Source organism: Vicia villosa, unplaced genomic scaffold (genome assembly GCF_029867415.1).
Source record: "Vicia villosa cultivar HV-30 ecotype Madison, WI unplaced genomic scaffold, Vvil1.0 ctg.001486F_1_1, whole genome shotgun sequence".
NCBI lineage: Eukaryota > Viridiplantae > Streptophyta > Magnoliopsida > Fabales > Fabaceae > Vicia > Vicia villosa.
Genome location: NW_026705636.1, coordinates 153,700 through 176,440, shown reverse-complemented (window position 1 = coordinate 176,440; position 22,741 = coordinate 153,700).

Genomic DNA, 22,741 nt, shown 5'->3' with positions numbered 1-22,741 from the left:
CGCTTTCCGCATCATCCTTTAACATGAGAAGTAGGACCTAGACATGCATCTGGCCAAGCCCTCGAAAGAGGCTCTGTTTTTGTTGGTGTGTTTATATTTGTGCTTTGCGGCAGGGAGTCACGGTGTAATAAGTCCTATATGGCACTCCGTTAAGTCCTCATGGAAGGCACGCGGAAAGGGTTAGCAATCAACCCCCGCCCAGTCTCATCGAGTCCGTTCAGTATGCGCATGCCACGCGTTGCTTGCTTCTGAGCCTGCACAAGATCTTGTTACCGAGTATGTCAGGAAAAGGGTTCATGCAACCAGACCCCCGCACTTCCTATAGCTCGGGTTATTCGGCGTTGATGGTCGGTGTACACACGCACCGTTTTCCTTTCCGATCCGTGACGGCTTGGTTGCTGAGAGGGATCCGCTCCTCTTGTCTATGGCCAAACCATTTTCGCGAGGTCTGATGCTTGGTTTACTCGGGTGATTCGCTCCCCTTGGCTATGGCGGGACTGCTTTTCTACCACCCGGTCAGTACCGTTGGTTTTGTTTGCTTTACGAGCGGAGCTCGTTTGTGTGATATTATTGTTTGCTTCCCCTCTCCTTCGTAGGTTGCTAGTTTAGTTTAAACATTGTACCCGTTGTATGATAACATTAAGTAGCAAGCTTTCCCCCTTAGCTTAGGTCTTCCTCATGCATTCTTTAAAACACAAACCACACTCTTTGATTTTCTTTTCTTAAGAGCTTGTTATTTCCGCTCCATTCCTAAGCATAAGTCTCCAAAGGTCGAGCAGCGGAGTGTGAATGTAACTCGTTCACCTAAAAAACACAAAACAAACAGAAACTAGTTAGCCGAGCTACGGTAGCTCTGATTCTGCAAAACAGATACGTAGGCAGCGGGGTAGGGCCCGTGCGAGCACAATCCTTTCTTTTCCCTACATTCTGCATTCATTTTAGTCCAGATTAGCGTAGATTTGTTACACACCCATAGATTTAGACACAGGCGGGGATGCCATCGAGTACGATGGGCGTGTGGGGTGCTAACACCTTCCCCTCGCGTAACCGACTCCCTTACCTTTTTCTCTAGTCGTGAGACCGTTCTTTTGTTTTGTGGTTTGCTGGCATCCCCTTCCTTTTCAGGACAAATATGTTAGTGGCGACTCTGTTTATTTTCGCGGGGTAGCGACAGCTGGCGACTCTGTTGGGGACGTCTCGACCTATTGCGGGTCCGGACTTAGCGAGTCGATCCTAGCGCTTGTGTGTTTATCTCTGGGTGTTCTATTTCTTTGCATATTTGCCTGTTTTCATTGCATTCTATGTGCGCTTTTACTTTTATGCAGCATATTCTGGACTGTCTGGATTTCTGTCTGTTGGGTGGGTGTTACAAGAGGTATAAGGCCCAATACCCAGGCTATGTGTGAACCATAGGAACCCTAGGACAGAGTGGGAGCATGGTTTGTCTCGAGGTGTACGCCTCGGGATGGATTATGTGATCACGAGCAGAGTAGTGGTTTCAAACGGAGCTATTATCGTCACCCACATCCGCGCTGTAACGGTGCTTACCTTTGGGTGGACCATATACTGCATTTCATGACCTTACCCTGGCCTGGATTTTACCTGTGAGTGGGGAGAGAATCAATGATCATATAACAGGTACATTGTTGGTTACCGCTGTTGTCGTTTGTGGGTTACCGCTGTTCTCGTTCGTGGGTTACCGCTGTTCTTGTTCGTGGGTTACCGTTAATCTTGTTCGAGTGTACTATTGGTTCCTGTTCGTGGTGTACTATGGTTCTTGTTCGAATGGTAATCTATGTTCTATTCCAGTGTGTTGGTTACTATATGTTCTGGTTCCGATGGTAACTTGTTCCGTTGGTGACTTGTGGTTTGTGTGGTGGTCTGAAACTACGCTAAACCTTTGAACTTGTGCCGTGTAATTTCTCGGCATCCCAAATATATCCATTATTGTGGTTCCCACCAAGTTGCATCATTGCATATTTACTTTTGAAAAAATGATGTACAAAAAATAACTAGCATACATGTTCCATTCATTTACAAGAAATTATGTCTTTAAGCCTCGTGCCAAGCTTTTCCTTCTCTTACTTGCTAAAAATCAAAACACGAGGATTCCTTGGAAATCGAGTGAACATGGCATTGCGTTCATATCATGCATCCCATACATCTCATGCATAACAGGTGTTCAGAATTGAGGATTTTTTATTCAGACTTGGTATTCTCTCCAGACTCACAGACTCGACTTTTTCTTATTGTTTGTTTAGAGATTAGTCATGGAACAACTTTGTGGGGATTTTACCGAGAAGAAATCTCAGTCGGGGTTCTTTTTGAAGACTTGTCTTATGCTCATTTGCTTCTATGCTTGCTTTATTTGCAACTGGTTAAGCTCCGTACTGTGTGGATGTTTGCAAATTCTCGGCTTGATGATGATGACACTAGGTGTGAGTTCTAATCTGGGGCACTTGGTTGTGATGTTAGGATTTGCAAGTCTTTGAAGTTGCTTGGGGCTCCTGAACGAGGGATAAGCAAGACATTGTCTATCTTGAGCATTGTACCATTTGCATTGCTCGAATCCCTAAAGCACTTACAAATTCTATGTGACTTCACCATAATTTTCTGCCAGGCGGTAATCAAAAGTGTTTTGCAAAGGCACCTCTCATTCTCAAGGTTCTGCTTCATATTCCGAATTACCTCCTCCTCCAAGAGTTTCCTCTTCAGCAATCTTTGCTTGTCAACAGAGGCTGAAAAGAATATGAGAAACAAGCTGATGTGATCCCAATGCCCTTGTGTCCAGTTGCGTCCCTGCTTGTTGGAATTGCAGTTGGTTAAGATTCGTGCTTTGGATGTTTCTCACCACAGATAGCTCTCCTGATTTCGATGACAATACTCGGTGTTTTCCATTATGGGGGCACCTGATCATAATGTCAAGCTTTACAAGGTGTTGAAGTACAAAGAGTCCAGAACTTGCTCGATACATAGATGTTTGAGTTTATGGTTTCTATTGCTCAATCCCATTTCATCTGCTGCAAGAAGAATGTTTGTTCTTCCTCGAGGAAGTAACTCATGAGAATCACTTGCAACCTGTACTACCAGAGGCTTCTTTCCCAACACCCATTGTGTGTTTGTTCCTCCATTCATAATGGTGATTACTGTTTCAGCAGCTATATTTGGGGCTACCGACCGAGGGATAAGCAAGAATCTGTGTTCTTGAGTTCGCATCGTTGGCAGCTCAAATCCCTAAAGCATTCATAAACTCTAGTCGCTGTTGTTTAGGGTTCCCGACCGAGGGATAAGCAAGACTCCTTGTATCTTGAGTTTGTTCACCACTGGCACGACTCAAATCCCTAAAGCTGAGCACTTACTATTTCTGTATGACTTTGCCGGAATCTTCTGCTGGGAAGTAATCTAAAGTGTTCTACAGGAACATATGCAATGCTTGGTGTGTTTTCCACTCTGGGGCACTTGGTTATCTGATTGAAGGCTGACAATCATTCAGAGACAAGGTACAGGACCTGATTGACTGAAAGGCTATCACATTCACACCTGAAGGCCAAAATTGAAGTTCTCCTCCGACTCAGCGGATCTTCTGAAGCAATAAGTCCATACGGAGAGGATCTCCTCAATATTGACAATTCTTAATTCATCATGCATGTTCATGTTTAAGCTTTCTTACTTTGTTCAATATTGTTGCATGCAAAACTTGTTTGTTTTTGAACTATAATAATAATGTATTGGATATGTTTGTCTTGAAAAAATCCATTCGCTTTTTCTCTTATATGTTTCTCTATGCTTTTTGTGGTGCTCAACTCTTATTAATAAAGCATGATAACTCCGAAGGGAGGATGATGAACACATAATACCAAGAACCTTCAATGGTATGCTTTTGAGTGAAACCCTGTTAATGATGTATAGGCATTGTTTCAAATCCCCAAACACTAGAGATATAAGGGAGTGAAACCCTCGTTAACCCCTTTGATCCTTCGAAGTAGGAGTTTATTTTGTATACGAAAAAACCCTCACATTTAACCCAGGGGCGGATAGTATTCAGTTAACCTGATTGAGCATTCAAAATTCATCAGGAGCACACATCTAAGGATACAACAATGGTTATTCTTCAAAAGGTTGAGGAAAGTTAAAACCACAATGGTTATCCCTCATCTTAGGAGGTTGAGACATAAAAATTATTCCTCACATCAGAAGGTCGAGATCGACATCAAATCCCTTGTGGTTATCTCACATCAGGAGGTCAAAATATGAAGATACCACAATGGTAATTCTTCATCAATCAATGACTCAGGCAGTCACTATGCACTTCCAACAAATCAGAGATTCAGGATCACACGACTTGTTCAAAAGAAAAGAATGAATAGGAAAAAAAAGAATGAAGAAAAAAAATAAAAAGCCCGCTAAGTCAACAACTTGAAAGCATGTGACTTAGGCAAAAGTTAGGGCATCCCGCTGGACATCCAAATCAAAATTCAACTGAATTTGTCTAGGCAAAAGTTAGGGAAACGAAAAAAAAAGAAAGGCAAAGCAAAGCAAACAAGGATTATAAAATAAAAATCCTCATTAAAAGAACAAAGTCGTGTGATCAGACACCAAAAACAAAAGGTAAAGTGATTGTTGTGTCCAAATACCTCCTGGATTCCTCAACCATCCCAAATTCCTCTTGAAAGATGAGTGCTCGTGTCAAGTTAACTGAACTTAGGACTGGAGAACATCATGAAGGGGGTGGGCACCAATAAAATTTTAAGCCTAAAAAATCCTTTTTTTCTCAAACCGTGAACCTGGCCACGTTACAACCCTCAAAAGTCCTAACTGAAACATGGGTTAATTCGAAAGCAGACTATGCATATGGTAAACTGACTCCTAGGAGATCCGCTAAATGCTTGAGTTGGTATCACACCATCTTTCTTTTACAAAAATCGATGTTACGACATCCTTTCAAAAAGTTTCTTTAAACTTCAAGACAAACATACTCTTTGCATTAAAATTATATTTCTCATAATAAACATTCTTTGCATATGAACAAGTGCTTAACATCAAGAAAGCTTCCATCATGAACTATAGATGAAAAGTTTTATCCTCCCGAAGGACAAGTTGTCTTCAGAACTCCGTTGAGTAGAGGCAGCAATATTTCAAAGTCTGATCACCCTAAGGGGCACATAAGCATTTGAATACTGTGTCGAGCAAGTTTTCACTCAATCTGAGGCAATCAGGTCAAGATTTAAAGAATCTCTCAAAGTGCTAAGCAATCAGAGGCATTTGCCCAAGTGCAATTGAAGCTACCTACAACACTTATCAATCAGGGGCACAATTTCAAAATTCATGATACTGGGGCAAGTTGGCTTTGATAAGCATGAATATCAGAAGTCCTTACGAGGAAAATTTCTTCAAAGTCCCTACAGGCTGGGGGAAGACACTATGCATTGGCATTTTATCCTCATCGGGAGGTGTTCAATTTAAAGTTCAGGTGTGAGCTAAACAACTTATGAACTTGAGAACCGTCAGGGTCGTCATCCTCAGCAATTAGAAGCTGAAATTCCAATATTTATTGGCATTCTTACAACCAATACGAATATGCAGAACACTATGAAAGCCATTGCTTGTTTGGTCTCTTTGAAGTCAACGCTTGCTTGATCAATTAGGTCCACTTCCTAGTGGAATTCTTTGGGAGTACCAATACCTGTTTGATACTCTGGCCAATACTTGTTTGGTATTCTAGTCCCTCCTTGCCTGTCAACTCCTTGAATCCATTGCTTGTTTGGAAAGTTTCAAAGCCAAGATGTCTGAAAATCTGTTTGCTCTTGCATTTTCCTGTTGTGGGTGAACATCACTATCCTCTATCATGTAAGGAAACCCCGTAAAGATGTCATGCTACATCCTGGGGCATTTTCATTGGTTTACCTCGCAGGTACATCCTTTCAAGAGCACCATATCAGCGTATTGGCGGATCTAGCCAAGTGAGAGATTCTCATTCCCCCCCAGCTGAGTGCACCCAGATGATATTTTCTTCGTTCCAAGATCCTCATCTTCTCACCAGAGCGCATCTCAATGCAATCTCCGTGCCTCAGAAGTATCATTCCCCGGTGGAATGTCTGCTCCCTAGTTGAAGCGTGATTGGATGATATTTGATTCCCTTGCAAGCTCTTAATGCGGTTCCTTACCCGAGCTCCTCATTTTCCCCAGTAGAGCGTTTCTCTCCCCAGCAAATTGACATGTCTTCCCCAAGAGAGTCATCTTATTCCCCAGTGGAGTTATCTTAACAAGTGGTTTCTATGCCAAGTTCCTTATCCCCGGCGGATCTCTTACCTCCCCAGCGGATCGCTATGCAGAAGTATTCATGTTCCCCACTGAGTCTCTCCTCAGCAGAGAGTAACTTGTATCCTCAGCAGAGTCTGTTTCCGGCAAGGATTTCCCCAACGGAGTGCGTCCTCCACAAGCAAGTTGGTTACTCCCTCATCACAGTTGTCTCCATGACTTGCCCTTGTCTCCACCTCCCTAGAGTGTCGAGAATTTGCTTCTCCTATGAAGTTACTTGAGTATTCCCCAAGTAGGGTTTATTCCCCAACCAGAGCTCGCATCTAGATTTGATTATCTCCAGCAGATTTCTGATCCGTTTTTGCCAGCTCATTGTTGTGACTTCTAGTCACTCGTCTTGTCCTCCCCGCAGAGTTCCATGCTCTCTCTAGGACTACTTCAGCAATTCAGTGCTCCTCCGCTGTTCTCCTAAGCAGCGTCCGAATCATGCATCATTCGCATTACATTCTCAAAAGCATGTAGCGTCTTCCTTCTTGGGGACATTATTCCATAAACATTCATACATGCATCATGCATAAATCATATCATATCTGTGTCTTTCTACAGGAAAGTCATCAGGATATTCTAATGCCTCCCAGAGAGCAACTCGCCTAATCATTACAGGCGCTTATCCTGATGTTCAAATCAGAAGAAGTTTGTTTCCCTATCTTGACATCATCAGATCAGTTGAATGCATTCTTATTCCCGATGCCCTCAGATCGGTTGAAGATATTTGTTCCTGTCCTGATTCCAGTTCATTTGAAGGAACCGCCTCCGGATCTCTGTCGATCTTCCGAAGGAGCAAGCCTGCTGGTGCGTCAGATCAGTTGGAAATATCTACGTCCTGACGATTTATTTTCGTTCAGAAGAAGAACTCGTCTACCCAGTCCTGATGCTTACTATCAGTTGAAGATGTTTTCTTTTCCCGGCGCACACAATTCGGAAGAGATATCCGTTCCTATTCCTGATAAATCAGACTTTCAGTTGAGGGAACCGTCTCCGGATCTCGTCGATCTTACGAAGGAGCAAGCTATTGATGCCCGGATCAGATGGAGATATCTGCCTGATTGACTTTGTCATTCAGAAGAGGATTGTTCTACTTATTTTCTGGCATCGCACCCAGATTAGTTTAAAGACTTCCTTTCCCGGCGTACACAGTTCGGAAGAGATATTGTTCCTGTCCTGATAAACCAGACTTTCAGTTGAGTGAACCGCCTTCAGATCTCGTCGATCTTACGAAGGAGCAAGCCGCGGATACCCAGATCAGTTGGAATATCTGCCTGATCATTTAATTGCATCAGATGGAGATGTCGCCTTGATACCCAGATCAGAGATACATACTACCCGTTGATGCCCAGATCAACCGAAATATCTCCTTTCGATTCCCAGATCGACCTAGACATCTTTCCCTGATTCCTGTTCGGAAGACATCTACTACGTCTGATACCCTGATTAGTCGAAGATATTCCTTCTCTTGATGCCCAGATCAATTGAAGTTTCCTCCCTGCCTGTGGGGTTGCCTGTTCCTTCTTATTGCAAGTTGGAGCTACTTAATTATCCAGGTCAATTGAAGTTTTTTCTCCCTGCCTGCAGGGTGGCACGTGCCTTCTTATTACAAGATGGAACCCTTCTATTGATCAAGAGCACAAATTTTCGAGTTCATTCTGGTATTCAATCTCCTACCACGTCAACGGTTCGAAACTTTCGTTTCTCGCTCGTCAGGTTCAAGAAGTTTGAATAAGGGCAGCTGTTGCACCCCAAAATTTACCCTCTTTCTCCGTGCTATAAGTTATGAAAGACGTTTATTTCGTCTCTCAGAAATCAAAGAAAATAATAAAGAGTTCCATTTGTACGTGGTGTCTGCAATCGTTAATTCAACTGGGATTCATTGGATTTCATGTCGAGGTGATCTTATGTGCTTCAATTCTTTTCTTCCTCAAGAATTCCTCAAAGCTTTATTGTTATGTCAGATTGAAGTACAGTGCATGACATGGCGTGAGAGTTAGGCTTGTGGGTTCATTTAGTTCAAGGCGTGCTTATTCTTGCATTTACTTTCGGCTTGCAATATGTGTCTGACTTGGCTTAGCGATTGAAGTTAAAAATGCATTCAAAGAATAAGATGATCGGGGTTTGAAGTTTGATTCCATAAATTCAATTTAAGTCCAACATTATTTGATTGCATTCAAGGTCTTTAGCATTTGATTGGTCAAAGAATTGATTCAATTTGGAAGATTCATTCATAAAGATTTTAGCATACAAGTTTCAAAATCCAAAACCAATTCCATACAAAAGTCAAAATTCACTTCATTATTACAAGCTCCATCCAAAATTCCATCACAAAATTCATTATATACAAATGTACATTACAAAGGAAAAGGCCCATTATAACATAGAGGTCCCATTACAAAAAATTACACAAAAGAGGATTGGCCCTTCATGCTTTGTCAAAAAAAAAAACCGTCATCTTCCTACATCAATAGAAACAGAATCTGCAGTGTGAAGAAGAGCCCTGTACTCATCAACATCAGACAATTGCTTCAATGCTAAACCGGTCCTGCAAGTACACAACAATAAACTGGTTCAAGCCAAACACCATGAAAAACCGGGTTCATAGAAAAATGCTTAACAAAATCGCAAAAAGCAAGGAAGAAGAAAAGGAGATATTGAAGATTAACAATAGGAGAGATGGCTCAAGGAGAAACAGCATAACAAAAAAAGAGAAAATGGATATCTAGAATCGGATAACAGAATTGAGGGAGAGTCATAACAGAAAAAATCAGAAAACAACAGAATGGAAAAAATCCATAACAGAAAGTGTTACAAACCTTCATCAAGAAAAACTCTCGCACGATTCTCTTCCATGGAATCGACGAATCTGAAGCATCTCCTCCATCTTCAATCTCCTCTTCACCTCTTCAATCTCAATAACGATAGCTGAATCTTCATCACCTCTTCAATTCTTCTATTCACTGAAAAAAATCAATCTCTCTCTCGGGGAACCTTGATTCATCTTCTTCATCCTTCATCGATTCAAAACCTCTAGCAACCATAATCTCCGCACTCTCTTTAAAACAAAATCCATCTTCATCATCTTCAACTGCAACAACAACACTGCACGCATCAGAACATCATCTACAAACAGCAACAACAACATTAAGTTGAAATCACCAAGAACACATAGCAACTTGCATCGATCGCACAACAATGGATTCAGAAATCACACAAAGTATGAACGCGAACTCGAAAGAAGAAGAAGATCGCTGACAAAGAATGAGCATAGTTCAAAGTAAAGAGCGCATACCTGAATAACCAGCCTTATCTTCGGATCACTCCAGGTCAAAGAATCACCGGGATTGCTCTGGTTGTTAAGCCTCTATCTCTTCTCCGATTTGAGTTGAGTTTTTTTGTTGAAACGGCAAGTAGACGAACGAAAAGATGAACCCGAGTCATGAGGCCTGAGCAATGAAGATGAAAGAAGAAGTGTGATCGGAGAGAGAGCTTTGTTCCGGCGCCGCCGTCGCGAGTTCACGAGAAGCAGAGAGGTCGAGAATGACATTCGAAAGCCCGAGAGAGTGGGAGTGTTGAATCGGAGAAGAGTGGGGAGACTCGTCGTCGTTGCATTGACCGGAGAGATTGAGGGAAAATCCGGCCGCCGTCGTGCAAAAAGAGAGGAAGAAATTGAGCTCCTCACGTAAACCTAATTCCCCTCTAATCTGTTTTTTTTAATTGTTGTTATCATGTTAATTAACATATAAAAAAGAAATCTGGAATTAAGTGTTTTTTTGAATTGAGATTAACGAAAATCTGAAAAGATTAGCATGATATTTGATTGAATCAATTCAACCTTGGGCCTCCCACATGAATCACTGTTCACACCCCTCTCAGGCCCGTATACTTTTTTGGTTGAATGAAGATTGTAACAAAAACATTTTCCTTGGGCCATTGGGCCTTCCGCGCCCTTTTCCCTATCTACAGCATATTTTCAAACATTCACCCCCTTGTATGCATAATATTTCATGTTAAATAGTTTTCTTTTAATAGTTTCTTTCTCTACATTTTTAGCATAATAGAATGTTTGAAAAACAATAATTTTTGTTAGTTTCCTTTAGCATGATAAAATGATAATAAAAACATGTATATTTTGCTTGTTAGAATTTAAATATTTTTTTATATTGTTTAGTTTTAATTCTTTGATAAAATACCATAAAAAATAGGACCTAGACATCCTTTAACATGAGAAGTAGGACCTAGACATGCATCTGGCCAAGCCCTCGAAAGAGGCTCTGTTTTTGTTGGTGTGTTTATATTTGTGGTTTGCGGCAGGGAGTCACGGTGTAATAAGTCCTATATGGCACTCAGTTCAGTCCTCATGGAAGGCACACGGAAAGGGTTAACAATCAACCCCCGCCCAGTCTCATCGAGTCCGTTCAGTATGCGCACACCACGCGTTGCTTGCTTCTGAGCCTGCGCAAGATCTTGTTATCGAGTATGTCAGGAAAAAGGTTCATGCAACCGGACCCCCACACTTCTTATAGCTCGCGTTGTTCGACGTTGATGCTCGGTGTACGCACGCACCGTTTTCCTTTCCGACCCGTGACGGCTTGGTTTCTGAGAGGGATCCGCTCCTCTTGTCTATGGCCCGATCATTTTCGCGAGGTCTGATGCTTGGTTTACTCGGGTGATTCGCTCCCCTTGGCTATGACGGGACCACTTTTCTTCCACTCGGTCAGTACCGTTGGTTTTGTTTGCTTTACGAGCGAAGCTCGTTTGTGTGATATTATTGTTTGCTTTCCCTCTGCTTCGTAGGTTACTAGTTTAGTTTAAACATTGTACCCTTTGTATGATAACATTAAGTAGAAAACTTTCCCCGTTAGCTTAGGTCTTCATGCATTCTTTAAAACACAAACCACACTCTTTGATTTTCTTTTCTTAAGAGCTTGTTATTTCCGCTCCATTCCCAAGCATAAGTCTCCAAAGGTCGAGCAGCGGAGTGTGAATGTAACTCGTTCACCTAAAAAACACAAAACAAACAGAAACTAGTTAGCCGAGCTACGGTAGCTCTGATTCTGCAAAACAGATACGTAGGCAGCGGGGTCGGGCCCGTGAGAGCACAATCCTTTCTTTTCCCTACATTCTGCATTCATTTTAGTCCAGATTAGCGTAGATTTGTTACACACCCATAGATTTAGACACAGGCGTGGATACCATCGAGTACGATGGGCGCGTGGGGTGCTAAAACCTTCCCCTCGCGTAACCGACTCCCTTACCCTTTTCTCTGGTCGTGAGATCGTTGTTTTGTTTTGTGGTTTGCTGGCATCCCCTTCCTTTTCATGACAAATATGTTAGTGGCGACTCTGTTAATTTTCGCGGTAGCGACAATAATAAAATACAATAAAGATATATTTATTTTGCCAAATAATAATAAAATAAACCATAAAATAAATAACCCCATAAACCCTAAAAACAAAAGATACACGTCTCAAACCTTAAATGCTTCTTTGTCCTAAAGGTCCCCAACAGAGTCGCCAGCTGTTACGACCGACTTTAGTTTTAAGTTTGATAACCTACATAACAGAGTCGCCACCTATATTTATTCTATCCTAAGGATAAAGGGTAAATATGGGAAAAACCCTAAACAGAGATGATTCTAGGTAAGTCGGGAAATTAGGGTTAAGGGAAGGTATTAGGCACCCTTCACCCTTCCTTAAGGTTTTCATGTCTCTAATGTTTGTAAGAGTATTACAGTAAGGTTTATGGTTTATATTTGTTTTAATTAACTCTAAGTGGTTCAAATTCTAATTGGGTCCAAATAATTTTCTACAAAAATACACCCCCCACCTTTTGAATTGAATGTCTTAGAGAACGGGCTTAACAATTTGAATGTTAAGCCCACTAGTTTGTTAGACACCCCTTTTGTTAGAAATGAACCCTTTTAAACAAACTCTAACTAGTAAATAAATAAATAAAAGAATTGTAACAAAAAAAATAGTAGAAAGTAATAAGATAGATATATTGTTGAGCAATCAAAAAACTAAATTATTAAATGGGCCTTCCATATTGATTTTAAATAATAAGCCCATATAGTAAAGTGTAACATATGCACCCGTATTTATTTGAAAGGTCTATAAGGGAATGAGTTTAATAATCAAGATATTAAGCCAATTAGACACCCTTATTTTTTTCAAATACACCTCTCGTAAATTAGTTTAAAGATAGAGTCACTACGTTAAGTACTAAAACGGAAGGGTAAATTTTGGGGTATGACAGAAGTGTTCACTTCCCTTATTTATGTTGAGGCCTTTGTCATGATATTGGAAACTTGGTGATGTTTTGTTAGCCACTTATATATGGTTAAAACCATGATGATATATATGATTTTGTGAGACCTCTTGAGCTAATGCTTGATGCCTTGACATGATGCTTGAGTTTTTACTGTAAGCTTAAACTTAGGAACCTAACTTGAATGTAAATCACCTTGAACTTGTAAAGTGAAACAATTGTGTTTATATTGTGAGTTTGTTTCCTCCCTTTTTAGGTTGTTTCTCAAGTATGTTTAGGGGCTGTAATAGAGGTGTATCATGTTAGATGATTGGTAAATCATGTTTGGGTTTCTCACATGTCTCATTATGCTACTATTTGCATTGTTATGCCATCACCTCACCTCTTTAGGGTATGAATGCTAGGCTAGCATGTTTAGGTTGTGACTTTGTTAAGTAGAACCTTGTTAGGTGATCCTAAATATTCTTCTTCATGTTTGTAAATGTGTTGAGATACTTGTGTACAAATCCATGAGCTCCTTTGAGCTATCCATTTGAGTTATGTCATGTTTGTTTAAGTGGTAAGCTTGTGACTTGACATGTTATTTTTGCTTTAGGTACCTCACTTTATCTTTCTTGTATGAGATGTATGTTGACATTAAGTGATACCTTGATTGATATTTGGTTCTAATGCTTTGTTGTTACAAATTTCATGTCATGCTTTTTAGGATAGAACTTGAATGTCATCCTTGTTAGGATAGACTAGAATTGTACGCATGTTTAGGTTCACAACTTATAAGTTTTGTGAAACTTTGATCATTATGACATGTTGAAATGCTTTGATTCTTTACATACATTCTTGTTAGAATATGATTCCTCTGGATGCATAGTTATGTAAAAGGTTTGAAGTTGTGTGGATTACTCTTACTTTGTCAAGTGTATATTTTACCAAGTTTTGTTAAACTTAAGGTGAGATTGTTATATCTAAAACTTTGTTAAGTATTTTGTTTCAAGTATTTTTTAATGCTTGAGATACATGTTTGGTTGTTACCTAAATGTCATATGTTTGCTACTTGAACAAGTCTTGATTCATGTACTACTTTGATGCCATGGTCTTTGGTAATTATTTTAAGACACCTAAATGCTTGATTTACTTCTGCCCCAACTCATTTATCATTCATCTACTCGTATGGTTATGCATGTTTGAATTCATTTGAGTCATCTTTGTTAGAACAAGATTTGTTCTGATCAATATTCTTAGTTTTGATGATAACAATGTATATGAATTTTGTATGAGATAATGTGGTACTCTAATACTATGCAATTTCCATTTCAGGAAATATATAAAGAGTATGCACAAAATCATCGCAAGAAGCACTGACTCAGAAGGTTCAGCATGCAACATCAGAACATGGTCTGGCAAGACATCGGAAGATGGTCAAGCAGAATCAGAACATGGTCTATGGAAGCATCAGAAGGACTTGAGATCAGAAGCAGAAGCACTGAAGTTCTCATGGTATCACGCTAAGAAGCACTTCAAGGTCAGAAGACAAGAACATGCTCTGCACCAAGCTGTTTGACTCTGATGATATTCAAACGTTGTTTACACAAACATCAGATCAGAAGCAAGTACAAGATGGCAGGCTACGGTGACTGACAAAAGGAACGTTAGTAGCTATTAAAGGCAACGTCAGTAGACACAGCGAAAGCAAGGCTCGAGGTAGTTGACAAAAGAGTGAAACATAAAATGCAATTCTGTACGGATTACGCAAAGCATTAAATGCTCCCAACGGTCATCTTCTCAAACGCCTATAAATAAAAGTTTTGATGAGAAGCTGAATACAACACTTGCGCAAATATACAGAAACGCTGTCAAATTCAAAAAGCTCTCAAACATCATCTTCAACCTCACTACATTGTTGTTGTAATATATTAGTGAGATTAAGCTTAAACTTAAGAGTAAATCACAGTTGTGATAATAGCTTTATAAGAAGCATTGTAACTCTTAAAAGAATTTGTTTACATTAATTTGTAAGAACTAGAGTGATCAGGTTGTTGATCAGAATACTCTAGAAAGTCTTAGAGGGTATCTAAGCAGTTTACTCCTAGGGTGATCAAGTTGTGATCAGTATACTCTAGAAGACTTAGAAGTTGTCTAAGTGGAAAACCATTGTAATCTTGTGTGATTAGTGGATTAAATCCTCAGGTGAGGTAAATCACTCCAAGGGGGTGGACTGGAGTAGTTTAGTTAACAACGAACCAGGATAAAAATCATTGTGCAAATTGTTTTTATCTTACAAGTTTTAAAGCTACACTTGTTTAAACCCCCCCTTTCTAAGTGTTTTTCTATCCTTCAATTGGCATCAGAGCGCCGGTTCTAAGGTGCAAGCACTTAACCGTGTTTAGAAAAGATTCAGGAAGAGAAAAACGCTTAAGTCAAGATGGCTGGTGAAGATCCAACAAATACATCTACATCTGGCTCTGCTGAGCAATACAATGGAAATGGTAACAATGGTTATACTAGACCACCAGTATTTGATGGTGAAAACTTTGAATACTAGAAAGATAAACTTGAAAGTTACTTCCTTGGTCTAGATGGTGACTTATGGGATCTGCTGATGGATGGTTACAAACATCCAGTGAAAGCTACTGGTGTAAAGCTTACAAGACAAGAAATGAATGATGATCAAAAGAAGCTATTCAAAAATCATCATAAGTGTAGGACTATTTTGCTGAATGCTATCTCTCATGCTGAATATGAGAAGATATCTAACAGGGAAACTGCCTATGATATATATGAGTCATTGAAAATGACCCATGAAGGAAATGCCCAAGTCAAGGAGACTAAAGCTCTTGCTTTGATCCAGAAATATGAAGCCTTCAAGATGGAGGATGATGAAAATATTGAAAAGATGTTCTCAAGATTTCAAATGCTAACTGCTGGATTGAGAGTTCTTGACAAGGGATACACAAGGGCTGATCATGTCAAGAAGATCATCAGAAGCTTGCCAAGAAGATGGGGTCCTATGGTGACTGCTTTCAAAATTGCCAAGAATCTGAATGAAGTCTCTCTTGAAGAGTTGATCAGTGCTCTAAGGAGTCATGAAATTGAGCTGGATGTTATTGAACCTCAGAAGAAAGGTAAGTCTATTGCATTAAAATCTAATTATAAAAAATGCACTAACGCTTTTCAGGCTGAAGAAGTAGATTCTGAAGAATCAGAATCAGAAGAAGAAGAAGATGAACAGTCCATGATCTCCAGAAGGGTAAACCAACTCTGGAAGAGCAAGCAAAGGAAGTTCAAGAGCTTCAGAAGTTCAAAGAAGCCTGAAAGAGGAGAATCTTCTGGAGGCAGAAGATCTGACAAGAAGAAACTCATCTGCTATAAGTGCAATGAGCCTGGACACTTCAAGAATGAATGTCCAAAACTTCAGAAGGAGAATCCCAAGAAGAAGTTTCATAAGAAGAAAGGTCTTATGGCAACATGGGATGAGTCAGAATCAGAATCAGAATCAGACTCTGAAGGCGAGCAAGCAAACCTTGCACTGATGGCCACAGTGGATGATGGATCAGAATCTACATCAGAATCAGATTCTGAAGATGTATTTTCTGAACTATCTAGAGAAGAGTTAGTTTCCAGTTTAACTGAACTTCTGGAACTCAAGGCTCATCTCAGTATCAAATACAAAAAGCTGAAAAAGCTATTTGAATTTGAAACTAAGAAGCTGGAGATGGAAAACTCTGAACTGAAGGAAAAAGTTTTAAAATTATCCAAAGATGTTGGATCTCCTTGTGAATCAGAAAAATCCATTCCTAGCCTCAATCATATTCTGAGAGAATATGACTCGAGCTTCAGAAATTTTTTATCTAGAAGTATTGGCAGAAGTCACCTTGCTTCCATGATATATGGTGTTTCTGGAAACAAAAGGATTGGCGTTGGCTATGAGGGTGATATCCCATGTAAATTTGAACCTGTAGATGATTTGAAAATCACATACAAGCCATTGTATGATCAGTTCAAATATGGCCACTCACATGATATTAGGCTCACTTCACATGCCAAAAGCTTTAACACTACACACACTAAGAAGCATGTGACACAACCTAAAAAATATCATGCTGCCAAACCTAAAGAATATCATGTTGTTCCTCCTGTTACTTATCATGCTAAACCCAAGTTGAATCAGAACTTGAGGAAAACTAACAAGAAAGGACCCAAGAAATTGTGGGTACCTAAGGAGAAGATAATTTCTGTTGCAGATATCCTTAGCAGCAAAGAAGACAAAGCACAAAATGTCATGGTACCTGGACTCTGGGTGCTCGCGACACATGACGGGAAGAAGGTCTATGTTCCAAGACCTGGTGCTTAAGTCTGGTGGAGAAGTCAAGTTTGGAGGAGATCAGAAGGGCAAGATTATCGGCTTTGGAACCATAAGTATTGGTAACTCTCCTTCCATAACTAATGTACTTCTTTTAGAAGGATTAACACATAACTTATTGTCCATAAGTCAATTAAGTGACAATGGTTATGATATAATCTTCAATCAAAAGTCTTGCAAGGCTATAAGTCAGAAGGATGGCTCAATCCTATTTGCAGGCAAGAGAAAGAACAACATTTATAAGATTGATCTTTCAGATATTGAGAAGCAGAAGGTGACTTGCCTTATGTCTGTTTCTGAAGAGCAATGGGTCTGGCACAGAAGATTAGGACATGCTAGTTTGAGAAAGATTTCTCAGATTAACAAACTAAATCTGGTCAGAGGACTCCCAAATCTGAAATACAAGTCAGATGCTCTTTGTGAAGCATGTCAGAAGGGCAAGTTCTCCAAACCTGCATTCAAATCTAAGAATGTTGTCTCTTCCTCAAGGGCGTTAGAACTTCTACACATTGATTTGTTTCGACCAGTCAAAACAGCATCTGTCAGAGGAAAGAAATATGGATTAGTCATCGTAGATGATAATAGCCGCTGGACATGGGTAAAGTTCTTAAAACACAAGTATGAGTCTCATTCAGTGTTCTTTGAATTCTGCACTCAGATTCAATCCGAGAAGGAGTGCAAAATCATAAAGGTCAGAAGTGATCATGGTGGTGAATTTGAGAACAGATTCTTTGAGGAGTTCTTCAAAGAAAATGGTATTGCCCATGATTTCTCTTGCCCTAGAACTCCACAGCAAAATGGAGTTGTAGAGCAAAAGAATAGGACTCTACAAGAAATGGCCAGAACCATGATCAATGAAACCAATATGGCTAAGCACTTCTGGGCAGAAGCAATAAACACTGCATGTTATATTCAGAATAGAATCTCTATAAGACCTATTCTAAATAAGACTCCTTATGAATTTTGGAAGAACAGAAAGCCCAACATTTCATATTTTCATCCTTTTGGATGTGTTTGTTTTATTCTGAATACTAAAGATCATCTTGGTAAGTTTGATTCTAAGGCACAAAAATGTTTCCTTCTTCGATATTTTGAACGCTCTAAAGGCTACAGAGTATACAATACTGAAACATTGGTTGTAGAAGAATCAATCAATATCAGATTTGATGATAAGCTTGGTCTTGAAAAGCCAAAGCAGTTTGAGAATTTTGCAGATACAAATATTGATATATTAGAAGCTGTAGAACCAAGAAGCAAAGTTTCAGAAGCTGAAAATCTCAGAAGCAAAGAATCAGAAGATCAAGTTGCTGCATCTTTAGAGAATCTCAGAATTTCTGAAGAGCCAACAGTCAGAAGATCTTCTAGACTCACCTCAGCTCATTCAGAAGATGTGATTCTTGGAAAGAAAGATGATCCTATCAGAACTAGATCATTTCTAAAGAATGGTAGTCAGAATCGGTGATCAGAATCAGAAGATGAAAAGCTCTATTCATCATCAGAAGCAAATGCAATGCAACACAGCTGACATCAAGTGTCCTCTGATGGTGAACACGTGTTTGCACGGTTGGTAAAAGTGTGAGTAACTGATGGGACGCCGCCCTAGGTAACTGTGTTAAATCATTTCAATTACCACATTCTCTCACCTAACGTCACTAATCATTTAATGCATTTGATTTCAATTGATTCTGTAACTGTTCTTTCTCGTAAGTTTATTGCATTCTCTTTCAAGTCCGCCTCTATAAAAATATTTCAAATCATAACGTTTAACTTTTTCGCTCCCATTCTCTCTCTCTCTTTGTGCATGCATTTTTGCAACCTCTTTGCCCTTTTCTCTAACCCTAAGCACAAACCCAGAAATATTTCTTGTAATCTCAGTACTGTTTCAATGGCTGCCTCATCATCTCTCAACGCTGGTTCCTCTGTTCCTCTTCATCTTCAAGAAGAAGAACAACAGATTGTTCCTGTGATCTCTTGCTCTATTCCCAAAAAGGATTTGGAAGTTATATGTGAACTTATGGTAGACTTTGATAGTCTTGAAGAACATGAATTTCTTCTTAAAGAAGATATCATATTTCAAGGATGAACTTCATTATTTGCTGAGTTCTGTGGACCAGTTTACCCAGATCTTGTAAAAGAATTTTGGGTGCACGCTGTTGTAGCTCCTAAATCTATTTTGTCTTTTGTTCATGGGAAGGTTGTGGTCGTTACTGAAAACATCCTGAGAATGATGTTTGATCTAAGAAACCCTGTGGGTGCTCATGAAATTGATCTAAGGGCTGATTGGGATGAGGTATTGGCTACTCTATATACAGACGTGAAGAAAACCAATCGTGTCAAGGGCATGAAGGATCTCTTCAAAATCTGGACCAAGATTCTTCTGGGGTGTTTCTATCACAGGAAATCAACCCATTCTACAGATTTTGTCAACAATGAGCAGAAATACATTCTGTATTGCATTGCCACTCAGAAGAAGGTTGATGTTATCTACATAATCTTCAACCACATGTGGACTGCTTTGAGGGATTCCAAAAATGCCTTCAGAACAAAGAAGTGTACTATTATTCCTTGTGGAAGAATTATTACAAACCTTTTGTCGCACGCTCGCGAAAAATGAACAGAGTCGCCACCAATATATTTATCCCATAAGGGAAAGGAATATCAGGAAACCTAACAAAGGAAGGAACAGGGTCTCGCGACCAGAGAATCTAGGTACGGGAGTCGGTTACGCAACGGGAAGGTGTTAGCACCCCTCACGCCCATCGTACTCGATGGTATCCACCTATGTTTGTTTCTATTTAAAGGGTGTGTACTATGTCTATGTCTACATGCGAATGAATGCAAAAGAAATACGGGGAAAAGAAGGAATATTTACAAATGTGCTCGTTCAAGCCCCGCGACTTGATGCCTACGTATCCTTTTCAGGAATCAGAGCGCCGTAGTTCGGCTCCATAGTTTTGTTTGTTTTTGTGTTTTTTAGTTGGGCGGAGTTAACGCTCGCGCTCTTGCATAAGGGATCGACCTAGGATGCAATAGAGCGGAGATAACAATGCCCTTAAGAAAGGAGAGAGAAGAGAGAGAGTTTGAGCGTTTCGAGGAAATCCCTAAAGCAAGGGAAACTCGAGTTGCTCTATGGTTTGTGTTTTTTAGAAGTTGGGAACTTACGCTTGAATGGGACCCTAAAGCAAGGGAGATCCAAGCACTCGAACATTCCCTAAAGCAAGGGGTGTTCAAGCTTCCATTCCCTTTTTAAGAATTTCACTTTTTTATTAGTGTTTTAAGTATTTTCTTTGTGTTTTTATGGGGAATTTATTTTTATATTTGTTAGATGTTTTAGAGTTGTAAAAGAAAAAGAAATGAAAATAGGGGGGGCTAGCCTAATTTCTAAATCTATGTTATTGGTTATTCTAAGGGAAAATGAAGAAGAAAAGTTTAAGCATTTCACAATATATGGGAAATATTCACAAAAGGAAAAGAATTAAAACTATTTATGAAAATATTCACAAGCAAATGCATTTTTTATTCATGTTCTAAAGCTACTTTTGAAAATTAACAAAGAAAGACTATTTATTTATGTGGATTATCAACCAATTAAAACCCAAGGAAAACAACAATTAGAAATAATATTCCGAAAGGTCTAACTAAGTGAAAATGTTTTTTGTTATTTTTATTTAAGAAAAAGAAGTGGATTAATGTGCAAAAGAATTAAAAGAAATCAATTTTTAATATTTGTTTTTATTACTGCAGAAGGGGGTGTAGAAGCATTTTCTGTATGGACTAAAAACAGTTACAAGCAGAAAACTGGGCCTGATACTGGGGGTGCAAAGAGCAGGGCGTTCAGGCCCAAGTCTAATAGGACGCGTGTGTATAAGCAAAACAGGGGTGTGGTTCAAAAACTGGGCAAGGCCCACGCGCTGGTGGCCCAACGTCTCACCAAATATTTCCATTTTTCTAATTATTCATTTACACTATGATTTTTTAATAATGCTGGAACGTACCACATGCAACATGAAATATCAATTGGTCATGGGGGAGTTTAAGTCACTAAAGACAAAATCACTGCACAAGCCAATCAAAACGTGACAAATCAATGGCTAATGATTGAGAAACGGACAAAATAATAATCAGAAAAGAAAACCAGTGCCAACCACTTGAAGACACGTACGCAGGCCTGAGGAAAACGTGAAAAAGCACATGCGCCGGAGATCCCTTGCTCAGTCATCTTCTCCGGCCACTCCGGCGGCGGAGACACCTTGAAATTTCCAGAAATCAACCGGACCACCACCAATCCACTCGGATTCTCACTTGGAATGTGGTGGTACACAAAGGGATAATGGTTGCATGCGCATGACCCACTTCTGGCTTGTAACCTTGGTTAAACGTGACTTGGTCAGGGAGCCATTTTGAGCCTCTCTATCTTGGTCCACGCACATCCAAACTTAACGATCTTGGGCTCGTTAGATAGAAGGCATGGCAAAGAGTAGTTAAAGATCAAGCTTGCTCAAAATGGGGCCTTGCGGAAGGAGAACATTGAACCTGAAGTTGGCACACCATGTGTTCGATGATATGCATGCGCATGACCTGGATTTTTTGCCTTGGCTGGATGCTCGATCTGGTCAGTGCAAGGGCATGACTTTAAAAGCTTGCAATTCATTCAATATTTGTTCAATTGACTCAACTCTTGGCTTGTTGGAAAGAAGACATGGCAAGGATTAGAATGATACCAAGTTTGATTCCATGGCATTTTTGTAGAGCTCTGAAACTGACTTGAGATTTGGCATGCCATGTGCTTGACGAAATGCCTGGTCATGACCTGGCTTGTGACTAGGATTATGACTTAGGTTGAATGGATTTTCAGTAACTTCAACCCACTTTATCTCTTCATACAAGCTTCAAATGAAAAAGTGTCCAACTACAAAGTTGTTCTCCTCCATGAGAGGAACAACTTTGATGTTGGCAATTTCTCCAAAAAATGCCATTTGCCACGTGTAAATCAGGGCTGAAGTGGACTGCTCAGCTAGATTCAAAGGATCAAAAATTTTTCTAAGTGTTGAAAAGTTTCCATTTTTGTCTTTTTTGCTATTTTTGGCAACTTTTTGTCGAACTCCCGATTTTATCCATTCTTTGACTTTTCTTGCCCGATTTTTCATCAAAAGTCAATATTTGAATAATTCTTCCGATTTTGACCCAAAAGTCAACTGTTCTGATTTTTCCGACTATTGATGAAATTCCCGATTAAATCTCTTCCAGCCAAATCCAGTCAAACAGACACACCCACACAGTCGGTATGGGAAGTTTTTCACACATAGAAACCGTTCCTGATTAAATGTTGACCAGAAAGTCAACTGGTTGAATTTGGTCAAAGAAAACCCTGATTTAGGGGACCAGATGACTTGCAAGCTTGTACCTTTCAATCAATGCCTTTAATTGAGATTGAGAAAAACCCTAAGCCAGGAGGGCTTCAAATGAACAGGGATCCACATGATTATACCTCAGTCTCCTTATTCTATGATCACCATTCTTTGCAATGGAGCTTTTTCTTGATAACCCTTTGAATAGCACCAATGATATGAATGCATGGATATGGATTATGACCTAAGTGATGTATGTACATGAATGCAAAGCCTAAGCCAGTTAGAAGTTAAAGGGTAGGACAAATTTGGGGTATGACAGCTGCCCCTATTTAATCGTCTTAAACCTGAAGGTGAGATTGGCGTTAGCCTTTCGAACATTCGAGGTAAAAGAAGATTAAATATCAAGACCAGAAATTTGTCCTGAAGAGAAGATGGCGTAAGTGTTATCCTTATTTTT